The sequence below is a fragment of the Gadus chalcogrammus genome, chromosome 12, assembly GCF_026213295.1.
Source record: "Gadus chalcogrammus isolate NIFS_2021 chromosome 12, NIFS_Gcha_1.0, whole genome shotgun sequence".
In the NCBI taxonomy this organism is placed as follows: Eukaryota; Metazoa; Chordata; class Actinopteri; order Gadiformes; family Gadidae; genus Gadus; species Gadus chalcogrammus.
Genome location: NC_079423.1, coordinates 11096035 through 11112213, shown reverse-complemented (window position 1 = coordinate 11112213; position 16179 = coordinate 11096035). Strand labels below are relative to the sequence as shown.

Sequence of the window (16179 nt, the reverse complement as noted above, 5' to 3'; positions counted from 1 at the left end):
GAAAAAGAAAATGCTTACAGCACCTGGTATTCCCAGGCGGTCTCCCATCCAAGTACTAACCAGGCCCGACCCTGCTTAGCTTCCGAGATCAGACGAGATCGGGCGTGTTCAGGGTGGTATGGCCGTAAGCAATTAGTGCAGGCGCAAACCCAGGTTTTATACAGTAGCACATAAGGAGTGAGAAAGCTGCTGAGGCTCGACGTTACACTCTTTACAAAAACAATCATTAGTTAGATATAAACGGCAGTAATTGATTCAGTAGGACTCCTTATCCATGTAAACGATCATTGTGACATCTGAATTCATTAATTATCTGAAATACACTGCGTGTGCGTGTGATGTTAAATGTTTGAACCAAGGTTAACGGTTAAAGTGTCAGAGAATGGGTGGTGATTTTTTGACGTCCTCCCATGATCTGAAGTGAGCGTGCGTGTTTGTGTTGGTGAAAGTTTAAGAAATGTACAACTGTCGGTTCAGCTCTCTGGTGCTCCCTGCTGGCAGTATCACTATACTGTCCTCATGTTTCACAAAAATAGTTTTGAGAGACGTTGTCAGTTTTTGTATGTTGCTTAAATCCTCCAAAGCGGTTGGCAGTAAACATCAGGTCACGGTACGCCACGGTAGGCCACGGAGTCAATGAGCTCGAGTTGAAAAAGAAAAAGCTTACAGCACCTGGTATTCCCAGGCGGTCTCCCATCCAAGTACTAACCAGGCCCGACCCTGCTTAGCTTTCCGAGATCAGACGAGATCGGGCGTGTTCAGGGTGGTATGGCCGTAAGCAATTAGTGCAGGCGCAAAACCAGGTTTTATACAGTAGCACATAAGGAGTGAGAAAGCTGCTGAGGCTCGACGTTACACTTTACAAAAACAATCATTAGTTAGATATAAACGGCAGTAATTGATTCAGTAGGACTCCTTATCCATGTAAACGATCATTGTGACATCTGAATTCATTAATTATCTGAAATACACTGCGTGTGCGTGTGATGTTAAATGTTTGAACCAAGGTTAACGGTTAAAGTGTCAGAGAATGGGTGGTGATTTTTTGACGTCCTCCCATGATCTGAAGTGAGCGTGCGTGTTTGTGTTGGTGAAAGTTTAAGAAATGTACAACTGTCGTTTCAGCTCTCTGGTGCTCCCTGCTGGCAGTATCACTATACTGTCCTCATGTTTCACAAAAATAGTTTTGAGAGACGTTGTCAGTTTTTGTATGTTGCTTAAATCCTCCAAAGCGGTTGGCAGTAAACATCAGGTCACGGTACGCCACGGTAGGCCACGGAGTCAATGAGCTCGAGTTGAAAAAGAAAAAGCTTACAGCACCTGGTATTCCCAGGCGGTCTCCCATCCAAGTACTAACCAGGCCCGACCCTGCTTAGCTTCCGAGATCAGACGAGATCGGGCGTGTTCAGGGTGGTATGGCCGTAAGCAATTAGTGCAGGCGCAAAACCAGGTTTTATACAGTAGCACATAAGGAGTGAGAAAGCTGCTGAGGCTCGACGTTACACTCTTACAAAAACAATCATTAGTTAGATATAAACGGCAGTAATTGATTCAGTAGGACTCCTTATCCATGTAAACGATCATTGTGACATCTGAATTCATTAATTATCTGAAATACACTGCGTGTGCGTGTGATGTTAAATGTTTGAACCAAGGTTAACGGTTAAAGTGTCAGAGAATGGGTGGTGATTTTTTGACGTCCTCCCATGATCTGAAGTGAGCGTGCGTGTTTGTGTTGGTGAAAGTTTAAGAAATGTACAACTGTCGGTTCAGCTCTCTGGTGCTCCCTGCTGGCAGTATCACTATACTGTCCTCATGTTTCACAAAAATAGTTTTGAGAGACGTTGTCAGTTTTTGTATGTTGCTTAAATCCTCCAAAGCGGTTGGCAGTAAACATCAGGTCACGGTACGCCACGGTAGGCCACGGAGTCAATGAGCTCGAGTTGAAAAAGAAAAGCTTACAGCACCTGGTATTCCCAGGCGGTCTCCCATCCAAGTACTAACCAGGCCCGACCCTGCTTAGCTTCCGAGATCAGACGAGATCGGGCGTGTTCAGGGTGGTATGGCCGTAAGCAATTAGTGCAGGCGCAAAACCAGGTTTTATACAGTAGCACATAAGGAGTGAGAAAGCTGCTGAGGCTCGACGTTACACTTTTACAAAAACAATCATTAGTTAGATATAAACGGCAGTAATTGATTCAGTAGGACTCCTTATCCATGTAAACGATCATTGTGACATCTGAATTCATTAATTATCTGAAATACACTGCGTGTGCGTGTGATGTTAAATGTTTGAACCAAGGTTAACGGTTAAAGTGTCAGAGAATGGGTGGTGATTTTTTGACGTCCTCCCATGATCTGAAGTGAGCGTGCGTGTTTGTGTTGGTGAAAGTTTAAGAAATGTACAACTGTCGGTTCAGCTCTCTGGTGCTCCCTGCTGGCAGTATCACTATACTGTCCTCATGTTTCACAAAAATAGTTTTGAGAGACGTTGTCAGTTTTTGTATGTTGCTTAAATCCTCCAAAGCGGTTGGCAGTAAACATCAGGTCACGGTACGCCACGGTAGGCCACGGAGGCAATGAGCTCGAGTTGAAAAAGAAAAAGCTTACAGCACCTGGTATTCCCAGGCGGTCTCCCATCCAAGTACTAACCAGGCCCGACCCTGCTTAGCTTCCGAGATCAGACGAGATCGGGCGTGTTCAGGGTGGTATGGCCGTAAGCAATTAGTGCAGGCGCAAAACCAGGTTTTATACAGTAGCACATAAGGAGTGAGAAAGCTGCTGAGGCTCGACGTTACACTTTTACAAAAACAATCATTAGTTAGATATAAACGGCAGTAATTGATTCAGTAGGACTCCTTATCCATGTAAACGATCATTGTGACATCTGAATTCATTAATTATCTGAAATACACTGCGTGTGCGTGTGATGTTAAATGTTTGAACCAAGGTTAACGGTTAAAGTGTCAGAGAATGGGTGGTGATTTTTTGACGTCCTCCCATGATCTGAAGTGAGCGTGCGTGTTTGTGTTGGTGAAAGTTTAAGAAATGTACAACTGTCGGTTCAGCTCTCTGGTGCTCCCTGCTGGCAGTATCACTATACTGTCCTCATGTTTCACAAAAATAGTTTTGAGAGACGTTGTCAGTTTTTGTATGTTGCTTAAATCCTCCAAAGCGGTTGGCAGTAAACATCAGGTCACGGTACGCCACGGTAGGCCACGGAGTCAATGAGCTCGAGTTGAAAAAGAAAAAGCTTACAGCACCTGTTATTCCCAGGCGGTCTCCCATCCAAGTACTAACCAGGCCCGACCCTGCTTAGCTTCCGAGATCAGACGAGATCGGGCGTGTTCAGGGTGGTATGGCCGTAAGCAATTAGTGCAGGCGCAAAACCAGGTTTTATACAGTAGCACATAAGGAGTGAGAAAGCTGCTGAGGCTCGACGTTACACTCTTACAAAAACAATCATTAGTTAGATATAAACGGCAGTAATTGATTCAGTAGGACTCCTTATCCATGTAAACGATCATTGTGACATCTGAATTCATTAATTATCTGAAATACACTGCGTGTGCGTGTGATGTTAAATGTTTGAACCAAGGTTAACGGTTAAAGTGTCAGAGAATGGGTGGTGATTTTTTGACGTCCTCCCATGATCTGAAGTGAGCGTGCGTGTTTGTGTTGGTGAAAGTTTAAGAAATGTACAACTGTCGGTTCAGCTCTCTGGTGCTCCCTGCTGGCAGTATCACTATACTGTCCTCATGTTTCACAAAAATAGTTTTGAGAGACGTTGTCAGTTTTTGTATGTTGCTTAAATCCTCCAAAGCGGTTGGCAGTAAACATCAGGTCACGGTACGCCACGGTAGGCCACGGAGTCAATGAGCTCGAGTTGAAAAAGAAAAAGCTTACAGCACCTGGTATTCCCAGGCGGTCTCCCATCCAAGTACTAACCAGGCCCGACCCTGCTTAGCTTCCGAGATCAGACGAGATCGGGCGTGTTCAGGGTGGTATGGCCGTAAGCAATTAGTGCAGGCGCAAAACCAGGTTTTATACAGTAGCACATAAGGAGTGAGAAGCTGCTGAGGCTCGACGTTACACTTTTACAAAAACAATCATTAGTTAGATATAAACGGCAGTAATTGATTCAGTAGGACTCCTTATCCATGTAAACGATCATTGTGACATCTGAATTCATTAATTATCTGAAATACACTGCGTGTGCGTGTGATGTTAAATGTTTGAACCAAGGTTAACGGTTAAAGTGTCAGAGAATGGGTGGTGATTTTTTGACGTCCTCCCATGATCTGAAGTGAGCGTGCGTGTTTGTGTTGGTGAAAGTTTAAGAAATGTACAACTGTCGGTTCAGCTCTCTGGTGCTCCCTGCTGGCAGTATCACTATACTGTCCTCATGTTTCACAAAAATAGTTTTGAGAGACGTTGTCAGTTTTTGTATGTTGCTTAAATCCTCCAAAGCGGTTGGCAGTAAACATCAGGTCACGGTACGCCACGGTAGGCCACGGAGTCAATGAGCTCGAGTTGAAAAAGAAAAAGCTTACAGCACCTGGTATTCCCAGGCGGTCTCCCATCCAAGTACTAACCAGGCCCGACCCTGCTTAGCTTCCGAGATCAGACGAGATCGGGCGTGTTCAGGGTGGTATGGCCGTAAGCAATTAGTGCAGGCGCAAAACCAGGTTTTATACAGTAGCACATAAGGAGTGAGAAAGCTGCTGAGGCTCGACGTTACACTTTTACAAAAACAATCATTAGTTAGATATAAACGGCAGTAATTGATTCAGTAGGACTCCTTATCCATGTAAACGATCATTGTGACATCTGAATTCATTAATTATCTGAAATACACTGCGTGTGCGTGTGATGTTAAATGTTTGAACCAAGGTTAACGGTTAAAGTGTCAGAGAATGGGTGGTGATTTTTTGACGTCCTCCCATGATCTGAAGTGAGCGTGCGTGTTTGTGTTGGTGAAAGTTTAAGAAATGTACAACTGTCGGTTCAGCTCTCTGGTGCTCCCTGCTGGCAGTATCACTATACTGTCCTCATGTTTCACAAAAATAGTTTTGAGAGACGTTGTCAGTTTTTGTATGTTGCTTAAATCCTCCAAAGCGGTTGGCAGTAAACATCAGGTCACGGTACCCACGGTAGGCCACGGAGTCAATGAGCTCGAGTTGAAAAAGAAAAAGCTTACAGCACCTGGTATTCCCAGGCGGTCTCCCATCCAAGTACTAACCAGGCCCGACCCTGCTTAGCTTCCGAGATCAGACGAGATCGGGCGTGTTCAGGGTGGTATGGCCGTAAGCAATTAGTGCAGGCGCAAAACCAGGTTTTATACAGTAGCACATAAGGAGTGAGAAAGCTGCTGAGGCTCGACGTTACACTTTACAAAAACAATCATTAGTTAGATATAAACGGCAGTAATTGATTCAGTAGGACTCCTTATCCATGTAAACGATCATTGTGACATCTGAATTCATTAATTATCTGAAATACACTGCGTGTGCGTGTGATGTTAAATGTTTGAACCAAGGTTAACGGTTAAAGTGTCAGAGAATGGGTGGTGATTTTTTGACGTCCTCCCATGATCTGAAGTGAGCGTGCGTGTTTGTGTTGGTGAAAGTTTAAGAAATGTACAACTGTCGGTTCAGCTCTCTGGTGCTCCCTGCTGGCAGTATCACTATACTGTCCTCATGTTTCACAAAAATAGTTTTGAGAGACGTTGTCAGTTTTTGTATGTTGCTTAAATCCTCCAAAGCGGTTGGCAGTAAACATCAGGTCACGGTACGCCACGGTAGCCACGGAGTCAATGAGCTCGAGTTGAAAAAGAAAAAGCTTACAGCACCTGGTATTCCCAGGCGGTCTCCCATCCAAGTACTAACCAGGCCCGACCCTGCTTAGCTTCCGAGATCAGACGAGATCGGGCGTGTTCAGGGTGGTATGGCCGTAAGCAATTAGTGCAGGCGCAAAACCAGGTTTTATACAGTAGCACATAAGGAGTGAGAAAGCTGCTGAGGCTCGACGTTACACTTTTACAAAAACAATCATTAGTTAGATATAAACGGCAGTAATTGATTCAGTAGGACTCCTTATCCATGTAAACGATCATTGTGACATCTGAATTCATTAATTATCTGAAATACACTGCGTGTGCGTGTGATGTTAAATGTTTGAACCAAGGTTAACGGTTAAAGTGTCAGAGAATGGGTGGTGATTTTTTGACGTCCTCCCATGATCTGAAGTGAGCGTGCGTGTTTGTGTTGGTGAAAGTTTAAGAAATGTACAACTGTCGGTTCAGCTCTCTGGTGCTCCCTGCTGGCAGTATCACTATACTGTCCTCATGTTTCACAAAAATAGTTTTGAGAGACGTTGTCAGTTTTTGTATGTTGCTTAAATCCTCCAAAGCGGTTGGCAGTAAACATCAGGTCACGGTACGCCACGGTAGGCCACGGAGTCAATGAGCTCGAGTTGAAAAAGAAAAAGCTTACAGCACCTGGTATTCCCAGGCGGTCTCCCATCCAAGTACTAACCAGGCCCGACCCTGCTTAGCTTCCGAGATCAGACGAGATCGGGCGTGTTCAGGGTGGTATGGCCGTAAGCAATTAGTGCAGGCGCAAAACCAGGTTTTATACAGTAGCACATAAGGAGTGAGAAAGCTGCTGAGGCTCGACGTTACACTTTTACAAAAACAATCATTAGTTAGATATAAACGGCAGTAATTGATTCAGTAGGACTCCTTATCCATGTAAACGATCATTGTGACATCTGAATTCATTAATTATCTGAAATACACTGCGTGTGCGTGTGATGTTAAATGTTTGAACCAAGGTTAACGGTTAAAGTGTCAGAGAATGGGTGGTGATTTTTTGACGTCCTCCCATGATCTGAAGTGAGCGTGCGTGTTTGTGTTGGTGAAAGTTTAAGAAATGTACAACTGTCGGTTCAGCTCTCTGGTGCTCCCTGCTGGCAGTATCACTATACTGTCCTCATGTTTCACAAAAATAGTTTTGAGAGACGTTGTCAGTTTTTGTATGTTGCTTAAATCCTCCAAAGCGGTTGGCAGTAAACATCAGGTCACGGTACGCCACGGTAGGCCACGGAGGCAATGAGCTCGAGTTGAAAAAGAAAAAGCTTACAGCACCTGGTATTCCCAGGCGGTCTCCCATCCAAGTACTAACCAGGCCCGACCCTGCTTAGCTTCCGAGATCAGACGAGATCGGGCGTGTTCAGGGTGGTATGGCCGTAAGCAATTAGTGCAGGCGCAAAACCAGGTTTTATACAGTAGCACATAAGGAGTGAGAAAGCTGCTGAGGCTCGACGTTACACTTTACAAAAACAATCATTAGTTAGATATAAACGGCAGTAATTGATTCAGTAGGACTCCTTATCCATGTAAACGATCATTGTGACATCTGAATTCATTAATTATCTGAAATACACTGCGTGTGCGTGTGATGTTAAATGTTTGAACCAAGGTTAACGGTTAAAGTGTCAGAGAATGGGTGGTGATTTTTTGACGTCCTCCCATGATCTGAAGTGAGCGTGCGTGTTTGTGTTGGTGAAAGTTTAAGAAATGTACAACTGTCGGTTCAGCTCTCTGGTGCTCCCTGCTGGCAGTATCACTATACTGTCCTCATGTTTCACAAAAATAGTTTTGAGAGACGTTGTCAGTTTTTGTATGTTGCTTAAATCCTCCAAAGCGGTTGGCAGTAAACATCAGGTCACGGTACGCCACGGAGTCAATGAGCTCGAGTTGAAAAAGAAAAAGCTTACAGCACCTGGTATTCCCAGGCGGTCTCCCATCCAAGTACTAACCAGGCCCGACCCTGCTTAGCTTCCGAGATCAGACGAGATCGGGCGTGTTCAGGGTGGTATGGCCGTAAGCAATTAGTGCAGGCGCAAAACCAGGTTTTATACAGTAGCACATAAGGAGTGAGAAAGCTGCTGAGGCTCGACGTTACACTCTTACAAAAACAATCATTAGTTAGATATAAACGGCAGTAATTGATTCAGTAGGACTCCTTATCCATGTAAACGATCATTGTGACATCTGAATTCATTAATTATCTGAAATACACTGCGTGTGCGTGTGATGTTAAATGTTTGAACCAAGGTTAACGGTTAAAGTGTCAGAGAATGGGTGGTGATTTTTTGACGTCCTCCCATGATCTGAAGTGAGCGTGCGTGTTTGTGTTGGTGAAAGTTTAAGAAATGTACAACTGTCGGTTCAGCTCTCTGGTGCTCCCTGCTGGCAGTATCACTATACTGTCCTCATGTTTCACAAAAATAGTTTTGAGAGACGTTGTCAGTTTTTGTATGTTGCTTAAATCCTCCAAAGCGGTTGGCAGTAAACATCAGGTCACGGTACGCCACGGTAGGCCACGGAGTCAATGAGCTCGAGTTGAAAAAGAAAAAGCTTACAGCACCTGGTATTCCCAGGCGGTCTCCCATCCAAGTACTAACCAGGCCCGACCCTGCTTAGCTTCCGAGATCAGACGAGATCGGGCGTGTTCAGGGTGGTATGGCCGTAAGCAATTAGTGCAGGCGCAAAACCAGGTTTTATACAGTAGCACATAAGGAGTGAGAAAGCTGCTGAGGCTCGACGTTACACTTTTACAAAAACAATCATTAGTTAGATATAAACGGCAGTAATTGATTCAGTAGGACTCCTTATCCATGTAAACGATCATTGTGACATCTGAATTCATTAATTATCTGAAATACACTGCGTGTGCGTGTGATGTTAAATGTTTGAACCAAGGTTAACGGTTAAAGTGTCAGAGAATGGGTGGTGATTTTTTGACGTCCTCCCATGATCTGAAGTGAGCGTGCGTGTTTGTGTTGGTGAAAGTTTAAGAAATGTACAACTGTCGGTTCAGCTCTCTGGTGCTCCCTGCTGGCAGTATCACTATACTGTCCTCATGTTTCACAAAAATAGTTTTGAGAGACGTTGTCAGTTTTTGTATGTTGCTTAAATCCTCCAAAGCGGTTGGCAGTAAACATCAGGTCACGGTACGCCACGGTAGGCCACGGAGTCAATGAGCTCGAGTTGAAAAAGAAAAAGCTTACAGCACCTGGTATTCCCAGGCGGTCTCCCATCCAAGTACTAACCAGGCCCGACCCTGCTTAGCTTCCGAGATCAGACGAGATCGGGCGTGTTCAGGGTGGTATGGCCGTAAGCAATTAGTGCAGGCGCAAAACCAGGTTTTATACAGTAGCACATAAGGAGTGAGAAAGCTGCTGAGGCTCGACGTTACACTTTTACAAAAACAATCATTAGTTAGATATAAACGGCAGTAATTGATTCAGTAGGACTCCTTATCCATGTAAACGATCATTGTGACATCTGAATTCATTAATTATCTGAAATACACTGCGTGTGCGTGTGATGTTAAATGTTTGAACCAAGGTTAACGGTTAAAGTGTCAGAGAATGGGTGGTGATTTTTTGACGTCCTCCCATGATCTGAAGTGAGCGTGCGTGTTTGTGTTGGTGAAAGTTTAAGAAATGTACAACTGTCGGTTCAGCTCTCTGGTGCTCCCTGCTGGCAGTATCACTATACTGTCCTCATGTTTCACAAAAATAGTTTTGAGAGACGTTGTCAGTTTTTGTATGTTGCTTAAATCCTCCAAAGCGGTTGGCAGTAAACATCAGGTCACGGTACGCCACGGTAGGCCACGGAGTCAATGAGCTCGAGTTGAAAAAGAAAAAGCTTACAGCACCTGGTATTCCCAGGCGGTCTCCCATCCAAGTACTAACCAGGCCCGACCCTGCTTAGCTTCCGAGATCAGACGAGATCGGGCGTGTTCAGGGTGGTATGGCCGTAAGCAATTAGTGCAGGCGCAAAACCAGGTTTTATACAGTAGCACATAAGGAGTGAGAAAGCTGCTGAGGCTCGACGTTACACTTTTACAAAAACAATCATTAGTTAGATATAAACGGCAGTAATTGATTCAGTAGGACTCCTTATCCATGTAAACGATCATTGTGACATCTGAATTCATTAATTATCTGAAATACACTGCGTGTGCGTGTGATGTTAAATGTTTGAACCAAGGTTAACGGTTAAAGTGTCAGAGAATGGGTGGTGATTTTTTGACGTCCTCCCATGATCTGAAGTGAGCGTGCGTGTTTGTGTTGGTGAAAGTTTAAGAAATGTACAACTGTCGGTTCAGCTCTCTGGTGCTCCCTGCTGGCAGTATCACTATACTGTCCTCATGTTTCACAAAAATAGTTTTGAGAGACGTTGTCAGTTTTTGTATGTTGCTTAAATCCTCCAAAGCGGTTGGCAGTAAACATCAGGTCACGGTACGCCACGGTAGGCCACGGAGTCAATGAGCTCGAGTTGAAAAAGAAAAAGCTTACAGCACCTGGTATTCCCAGGCGGTCTCCCATCCAAGTACTAACCAGGCCCGACCCTGCTTAGCTTCCGAGATCAGACGAGATCGGGCGTGTTCAGGGTGGTATGGCCGTAAGCAATTAGTGCAGGCGCAAAACCAGGTTTTATACAGTAGCACATAAGGAGTGAGAAAGCTGCTGAGGCTCGACGTTACACTTTTACAAAAACAATCATTAGTTAGATATAAACGGCAGTAATTGATTCAGTAGGACTCCTTATCCATGTAAACGATCATTGTGACATCTGAATTCATTAATTATCTGAAATACACTGCGTGTGCGTGTGATGTTAAATGTTTGAACCAAGGTTAACGGTTAAAGTGTCAGAGAATGGGTGGTGATTTTTTGACGTCCTCCCATGATCTGAAGTGAGCGTGCGTGTTTGTGTTGGTGAAAGTTTAAGAAATGTACAACTGTCGGTTCAGCTCTCTGGTGCTCCCTGCTGGCAGTATCACTATACTGTCCTCATGTTTCACAAAAATAGTTTTGAGAGACGTTGTCAGTTTTTGTATGTTGCTTAAATCCTCCAAAGCGGTTGGCAGTAAACATCAGGTCACGGTACGCCACGGTAGGCCACGGAGTCAATGAGCTCGAGTTGAAAAAGAAAAAGCTTACAGCACCTGGTATTCCCAGGCGGTCTCCCATCCAAGTACTAACCAGGCCCGACCCTGCTTAGCTTCCGAGATCAGACGAGATCGGGCGTGTTCAGGGTGGTATGGCCGTAAGCAATTAGTGCAGGCGCAAAACCAGGTTTTATACAGTAGCACATAAGGAGTGAGAAAGCTGCTGAGGCTCGACGTTACACTCTTACAAAAACAATCATTAGTTAGATATAAACGGCAGTAATTGATTCAGTAGGACTCCTTATCCATGTAAACGATCATTGTGACATCTGAATTCATTAATTATCTGAAATACACTGCGTGTGCGTGTGATGTTAAATGTTTGAACCAAGGTTAACGGTTAAAGTGTCAGAGAATGGGTGGTGATTTTTTGACGTCCTCCCATGATCTGAAGTGAGCGTGCGTGTTTGTGTTGGTGAAAGTTTAAGAAATGTACAACTGTCGGTTCAGCTCTCTGGTGCTCCCTGCTGGCAGTATCACTATACTGTCCTCATGTTTCACAAAAATAGTTTTGAGAGACGTTGTCAGTTTTTGTATGTTGCTTAAATCCTCCAAAGCGGTTGGCAGTAAACATCAGGTCACGGTACGCCACGGTAGGCCACGGAGTCAATGAGCTCGAGTTGAAAAAGAAAAAGCTTACAGCACCTGGTATTCCCAGGCGGTCTCCCATCCAAGTACTAACCAGGCCCGACCCTGCTTAGCTTCCGAGATCAGACGAGATCGGGCGTGTTCAGGGTGGTATGGCCGAAAGCAATTAGTGCAGGCGCAAAACCAGGTTTTATACAGTAGCACATAAGGAGTGAGAAAGCTGCTGAGGCTCGACGTTACACTTTTACAAAAACAATCATTAGTTAGATATAAACGGCAGTAATTGATTCAGTAGGACTCCTTATCCATGTAAACGATCATTGTGACATCTGAATTCATTAATTATCTGAAATACACTGCGTGTGCGTGTGATGTTAAATGTTTGAACCAAGGTTAACGGTTAAAGTGTCAGAGAATGGGTGGTGATTTTTTGACGTCCTCCCATGATCAGAGGGGTGTTCCACGAACGGAGGTTTAACAAACACTGAGTTAACGCTGAACTCTAGGTTGATTGACCCTGTGCCGACCAACCCAGAGTTTTCGGTTCCACAGCAGCGGTTATGCATTAGTTCAATCAACTCGGGGTTGGTTAACACAGGGTTGTGCGCGTCCACGCCAAACTTAAAAAGACGTGATGTATGGATCATGGAAACCCTGATCGATATGGCGAAACGGGCCGCTTATTTCAATGAAATGGAACTCCAGGTTCTCCTGGAGAGCTATGACGAGGAGAAGGACATTATCACAAGAAAAGGGAACGCTAAAACCTCTGGAACCCGGAGAACCAAAGCCTGGCAGCAGATCGCTGACCGCGTAAATGCGTTAGTTACACGTCAAAAGCATGATCCTTAATATTTGAGCCATGAATATATAAATATCCCAGTTAAGCATTCTTAAAGATCCTACCACATAACCCCTTTCTTCTAAAACAATATGTACTCCGATTGCTTCCAAGCGGTCAGAGGAATCAAGTATAAAAATGAAGTATAAAAAACATACAAACTGGTAAGCTTTTCCCACCATCGTATTGGTATAAATTTAAATAAGCCATTTTTTTAAGCCAATCGTGAAAAGGCCGACAGTCGGCAGACTGGATCTGGCCCTCAAATTGTCTTGACCCCGGTGGAGGAGCTGTTAATAAACATAAATTCAGGGCGCCCATGGCATGGAGGGGGTACCTGGAGGTACCTACCACCTCAGAGAGTCATGGGCCATACCCCACACTGGTTGAATGTAGGTTTTTGTGTTTTCTTGTATTTTAGATTTTTTTTGCCTTCGAAGTAACACATGCAAACCGTGTGCTTGCCACAGCGCATACTATTCCAAATGTTTCTTTTTTGGTAAACTGGGTAGAAAACCTAAAAGTGACAATTCATCAACTTCACAGATCAAGATGGATCAGTGCTTGTATGAAGCCGCCGGCTACGATCGAACATTCTCCAGTGGATGCAAGTCCGTTAGGACTATTTTATACTTTATGTTGTAAATGCCTCTCGGCATAGTACTCAGACAATATTGCTCTTTGTATGATAGGAGGCCGATACAAATCTTGGATGGGTCATCTGAAACGACTGTGATGTGCTCAGCATCTCCAGCATTATAGCCTAGATAAAACTACCATTTGAAAAAAAACGGAGGGCTACGCAAATAGTCTGGAGTGAACTGAGGCCAGGTCCTCGATTGGTAGTGTTGGCTATGTAAGGCTATTTAAATATATTAAAGATTTGCGCGAGAATCTATATCTCTCCACTCCAGCAAAAAGTCATCCAATATGCCAAGATGTCGAGCCGTGGTCTTATCAATCGCTCCCGGTGGATTGCACGTATAATTTGCGCTCTGATATCAGCAGTTCTCTCATCAAAAGGGCATGCCATTGTGAACACATGAAATCTGCGGTGAACGCCGGTTGAAATACCCAAAACCGGGTTATGTTTCAAACTTAACCTGCGCAAAACCTGGTCCGACCAGGTTTGATTCAGAGCATATGTTGCTATAGCAACTAACATACCGTGATCCTTTTGGAACGGAAAACCTAGGGTTACAGCAAACCCTGGGTTAACTTACCCGGTTATGTGATAAAACCGGCTTTGTGGAACACCCCACTGAAGTGAGCGTGCGTGTTTGTGTTGGTGAAAGTTTAAGAAATGTACAACTGTCGGTTCAGCTCTCTGGTGCTCCCTGCTGGCAGTATCACTATACTGTCCTCATGTTTCACAAAAATAGTTTTGAGAGACGTTGTCAGTTTTTGTATGTTGCTTAAATCCTCCAAAGCGGTTGGCAGTAAACATCAGGTCACGGTACGCCACGGTAGGCCACGGAGTCAATGAGCTCGAGTTGAAAAAGAAAAAGCTTACAGCACCTGGTATTCCCAGGCGGTCTCCCATCCAAGTACTAACCAGGCCCGACCCTGCTTAGCTTCCGAGATCAGACGAGATCGGGCGTGTTCAGGGTGGTATGGCCGTAAGCAATTAGTGCAGGCGCAAAACCAGGTTTTATACAGTAGCACATAAGGAGTGAGAAAGCTGCTGAGGCTCGACGTTACACTCTTACAAAAACAATCATTAGTTAGATATAAACGGCAGTAATTGATTCAGTAGGACTCCTTATCCATGTAAACGATCATTGTGACATCTGAATTCATTAATTATCTGAAATACACTGCGTGTGCGTGTGATGTTAAATGTTTGAACCAAGGTTAACGGTTAAAGTGTCAGAGAATGGGTGGTGATTTTTTGACGTCCTCCCATGATCTGAAGTGAGCGTGCGTGTTTGTGTTGGTGAAAGTTTAAGAAATGTACAACTGTCGGTTCAGCTCTCTGGTGCTCCCTGCTGGCAGTATCACTATACTGTCCTCATGTTTCACAAAAATAGTTTTGAGAGACGTTGTCAGTTTTTGTATGTTGCTTAAATCCTCCAAAGCGGTTGGCAGTAAACATCAGGTCACGGTACGCCACGGTAGGCCACGGAGTCAATGAGCTCGAGTTGAAAAAGAAAAGCTTACAGCACCTGGTATTCCCAGGCGGTCTCCCATCCAAGTACTAACCAGGCCCGACCCTGCTTAGCTTCCGAGATCAGACGAGATCGGGCGTGTTCAGGGTGGTATGGCCGTAAGCAATTAGTGCAGGCGCAAAACCAGGTTTTATACAGTAGCACATAAGGAGTGAGAAAGCTGCTGAGGCTCGACGTTACACTTTTACAAAAACAATCATTAGTTAGATATAAACGGCAGTAATTGATTCAGTAGGACTCCTTATCCATGTAAACGATCATTGTGACATCTGAATTCATTAATTATCTGAAATACACTGCGTGTGCGTGTGATGTTAAATGTTTGAACCAAGGTTAACGGTTAAAGTGTCAGAGAATGGGTGGTGATTTTTTGACGTCCTCCCATGATCTGAAGTGAGCGTGCGTGTTTGTGTTGGTGAAAGTTTAAGAAATGTACAACTGTCGGTTCAGCTCTCTGGTGCTCCCTGCTGGCAGTATCACTATACTGTCCTCATGTTTCACAAAAATAGTTTTGAGAGACGTTGTCAGTTTTTGTATGTTGCTTAAATCCTCCAAAGCGGTTGGCAGTAAACATCAGGTCACGGTACGCCACGGTAGGCCACGGAGGCAATGAGCTCGAGTTGAAAAAGAAAAAGCTTACAGCACCTGGTATTCCCAGGCGGTCTCCCATCCAAGTACTAACCAGGCCCGACCCTGCTTAGCTTCCGAGATCAGACGAGATCGGGCGTGTTCAGGGTGGTATGGCCGTAAGCAATTAGTGCAGGCGCAAAACCAGGTTTTATACAGTAGCACATAAGGAGTGAGAAAGCTGCTGAGGCTCGACGTTACACTTTTACAAAAACAATCATTAGTTAGATATAAACGGCAGTAATTGATTCAGTAGGACTCCTTATCCATGTAAACGATCATTGTGACATCTGAATTCATTAATTATCTGAAATACACTGCGTGTGCGTGTGATGTTAAATGTTTGAACCAAGGTTAACGGTTAAAGTGTCAGAGAATGGGTGGTGATTTTTTGACGTCCTCCCATGATCTGAAGTGAGCGTGCGTGTTTGTGTTGGTGAAAGTTTAAGAAATGTACAACTGTCGGTTCAGCTCTCTGGTGCTCCCTGCTGGCAGTATCACTATACTGTCCTCATGTTTCACAAAAATAGTTTTGAGAGACGTTGTCAGTTTTTGTATGTTGCTTAAATCCTCCAAAGCGGTTGGCAGTAAACATCAGGTCACGGTACGCCACGGTAGGCCACGGAGGCAATGAGCTCGAGTTGAAAAAGAAAAAGCTTACAGCACCTGGTATTCCCAGGCGGTCTCCCATCCAAGTACTAACCAGGCCCGACCCTGCTTAGCTTCCGAGATCAGACGAGATCGGGCGTGTTCAGGGTGGTATGGCCGTAAGCAATTAGTGCAGGCGCAAAACCAGGTTTTATACAGTAGCACATAAGGAGTGAGAAAGCTGCTGAGGCTCGACGTTACACTTTACAAAAACAATCATTAGTTAGATATAAACGGCAGTAATTGATTCAGTAGGACTCCTTATCCATGTAAACGATCA

At 44.5% G+C, this 16179-nt stretch overlaps 23 non-coding genes across 23 annotated transcripts; all 23 read right to left on the bottom strand.

Annotated features, from left to right (window-relative positions):
- Positions 1-11: 11 nt before the first annotated feature.
- Positions 12-130, bottom strand: LOC130399603 (5S ribosomal RNA). Its single transcript, XR_008902109.1, has one exon. It is a non-coding gene; the product is annotated as a 5S ribosomal RNA (ribosomal RNA).
- Positions 131-660: 530 nt separating this feature from the next.
- LOC130400652 (5S ribosomal RNA) lies at positions 661-780 on the bottom strand. Its single transcript, XR_008903130.1, has one exon. It is a non-coding gene; the product is annotated as a 5S ribosomal RNA (ribosomal RNA).
- A 528-nt stretch (positions 781-1308) lies between these two features.
- Positions 1309-1427, bottom strand: LOC130398725 (5S ribosomal RNA). The gene has a single exon (XR_008901281.1). It is a non-coding gene; the product is annotated as a 5S ribosomal RNA (ribosomal RNA).
- Positions 1428-1955: 528 nt separating this feature from the next.
- On the bottom strand, positions 1956-2074 carry LOC130398724 (5S ribosomal RNA). The gene has a single exon (XR_008901280.1). It is a non-coding gene; the product is annotated as a 5S ribosomal RNA (ribosomal RNA).
- A 529-nt stretch (positions 2075-2603) lies between these two features.
- Positions 2604-2722, bottom strand: LOC130398723 (5S ribosomal RNA). Its single transcript, XR_008901279.1, has one exon. It is a non-coding gene; the product is annotated as a 5S ribosomal RNA (ribosomal RNA).
- A 529-nt stretch (positions 2723-3251) lies between these two features.
- LOC130400038 (5S ribosomal RNA) lies at positions 3252-3370 on the bottom strand. The gene has a single exon (XR_008902524.1). It is a non-coding gene; the product is annotated as a 5S ribosomal RNA (ribosomal RNA).
- A 529-nt stretch (positions 3371-3899) lies between these two features.
- On the bottom strand, positions 3900-4018 carry LOC130398722 (5S ribosomal RNA). The gene has a single exon (XR_008901278.1). It is a non-coding gene; the product is annotated as a 5S ribosomal RNA (ribosomal RNA).
- Positions 4019-4546: 528 nt separating this feature from the next.
- On the bottom strand, positions 4547-4665 carry LOC130398721 (5S ribosomal RNA). The gene has a single exon (XR_008901277.1). It is a non-coding gene; the product is annotated as a 5S ribosomal RNA (ribosomal RNA).
- A 528-nt stretch (positions 4666-5193) lies between these two features.
- Positions 5194-5312, bottom strand: LOC130398719 (5S ribosomal RNA). Its single transcript, XR_008901275.1, has one exon. It is a non-coding gene; the product is annotated as a 5S ribosomal RNA (ribosomal RNA).
- Positions 5313-5839: 527 nt separating this feature from the next.
- On the bottom strand, positions 5840-5958 carry LOC130398718 (5S ribosomal RNA). Its single transcript, XR_008901274.1, has one exon. It is a non-coding gene; the product is annotated as a 5S ribosomal RNA (ribosomal RNA).
- Positions 5959-6487: 529 nt separating this feature from the next.
- Positions 6488-6606, bottom strand: LOC130398717 (5S ribosomal RNA). The gene has a single exon (XR_008901273.1). It is a non-coding gene; the product is annotated as a 5S ribosomal RNA (ribosomal RNA).
- Positions 6607-7135: 529 nt separating this feature from the next.
- Positions 7136-7254, bottom strand: LOC130398716 (5S ribosomal RNA). Its single transcript, XR_008901272.1, has one exon. It is a non-coding gene; the product is annotated as a 5S ribosomal RNA (ribosomal RNA).
- A 518-nt stretch (positions 7255-7772) lies between these two features.
- On the bottom strand, positions 7773-7891 carry LOC130398715 (5S ribosomal RNA). Its single transcript, XR_008901271.1, has one exon. It is a non-coding gene; the product is annotated as a 5S ribosomal RNA (ribosomal RNA).
- Positions 7892-8420: 529 nt separating this feature from the next.
- On the bottom strand, positions 8421-8539 carry LOC130398714 (5S ribosomal RNA). Its single transcript, XR_008901270.1, has one exon. It is a non-coding gene; the product is annotated as a 5S ribosomal RNA (ribosomal RNA).
- A 529-nt stretch (positions 8540-9068) lies between these two features.
- Positions 9069-9187, bottom strand: LOC130398712 (5S ribosomal RNA). Its single transcript, XR_008901269.1, has one exon. It is a non-coding gene; the product is annotated as a 5S ribosomal RNA (ribosomal RNA).
- Positions 9188-9716: 529 nt separating this feature from the next.
- On the bottom strand, positions 9717-9835 carry LOC130398711 (5S ribosomal RNA). The gene has a single exon (XR_008901268.1). It is a non-coding gene; the product is annotated as a 5S ribosomal RNA (ribosomal RNA).
- A 529-nt stretch (positions 9836-10364) lies between these two features.
- On the bottom strand, positions 10365-10483 carry LOC130398710 (5S ribosomal RNA). The gene has a single exon (XR_008901267.1). It is a non-coding gene; the product is annotated as a 5S ribosomal RNA (ribosomal RNA).
- Positions 10484-11012: 529 nt separating this feature from the next.
- LOC130398709 (5S ribosomal RNA) lies at positions 11013-11131 on the bottom strand. Its single transcript, XR_008901266.1, has one exon. It is a non-coding gene; the product is annotated as a 5S ribosomal RNA (ribosomal RNA).
- Positions 11132-11660: 529 nt separating this feature from the next.
- Positions 11661-11779, bottom strand: LOC130400139 (5S ribosomal RNA). The gene has a single exon (XR_008902617.1). It is a non-coding gene; the product is annotated as a 5S ribosomal RNA (ribosomal RNA).
- A 2183-nt stretch (positions 11780-13962) lies between these two features.
- Positions 13963-14081, bottom strand: LOC130398707 (5S ribosomal RNA). The gene has a single exon (XR_008901264.1). It is a non-coding gene; the product is annotated as a 5S ribosomal RNA (ribosomal RNA).
- A 528-nt stretch (positions 14082-14609) lies between these two features.
- LOC130398706 (5S ribosomal RNA) lies at positions 14610-14728 on the bottom strand. Its single transcript, XR_008901263.1, has one exon. It is a non-coding gene; the product is annotated as a 5S ribosomal RNA (ribosomal RNA).
- Positions 14729-15257: 529 nt separating this feature from the next.
- On the bottom strand, positions 15258-15376 carry LOC130398705 (5S ribosomal RNA). Its single transcript, XR_008901262.1, has one exon. It is a non-coding gene; the product is annotated as a 5S ribosomal RNA (ribosomal RNA).
- Positions 15377-15905: 529 nt separating this feature from the next.
- LOC130398704 (5S ribosomal RNA) lies at positions 15906-16024 on the bottom strand. The gene has a single exon (XR_008901261.1). It is a non-coding gene; the product is annotated as a 5S ribosomal RNA (ribosomal RNA).
- Between the last annotated feature and the right edge of the window lie 155 nt (positions 16025-16179).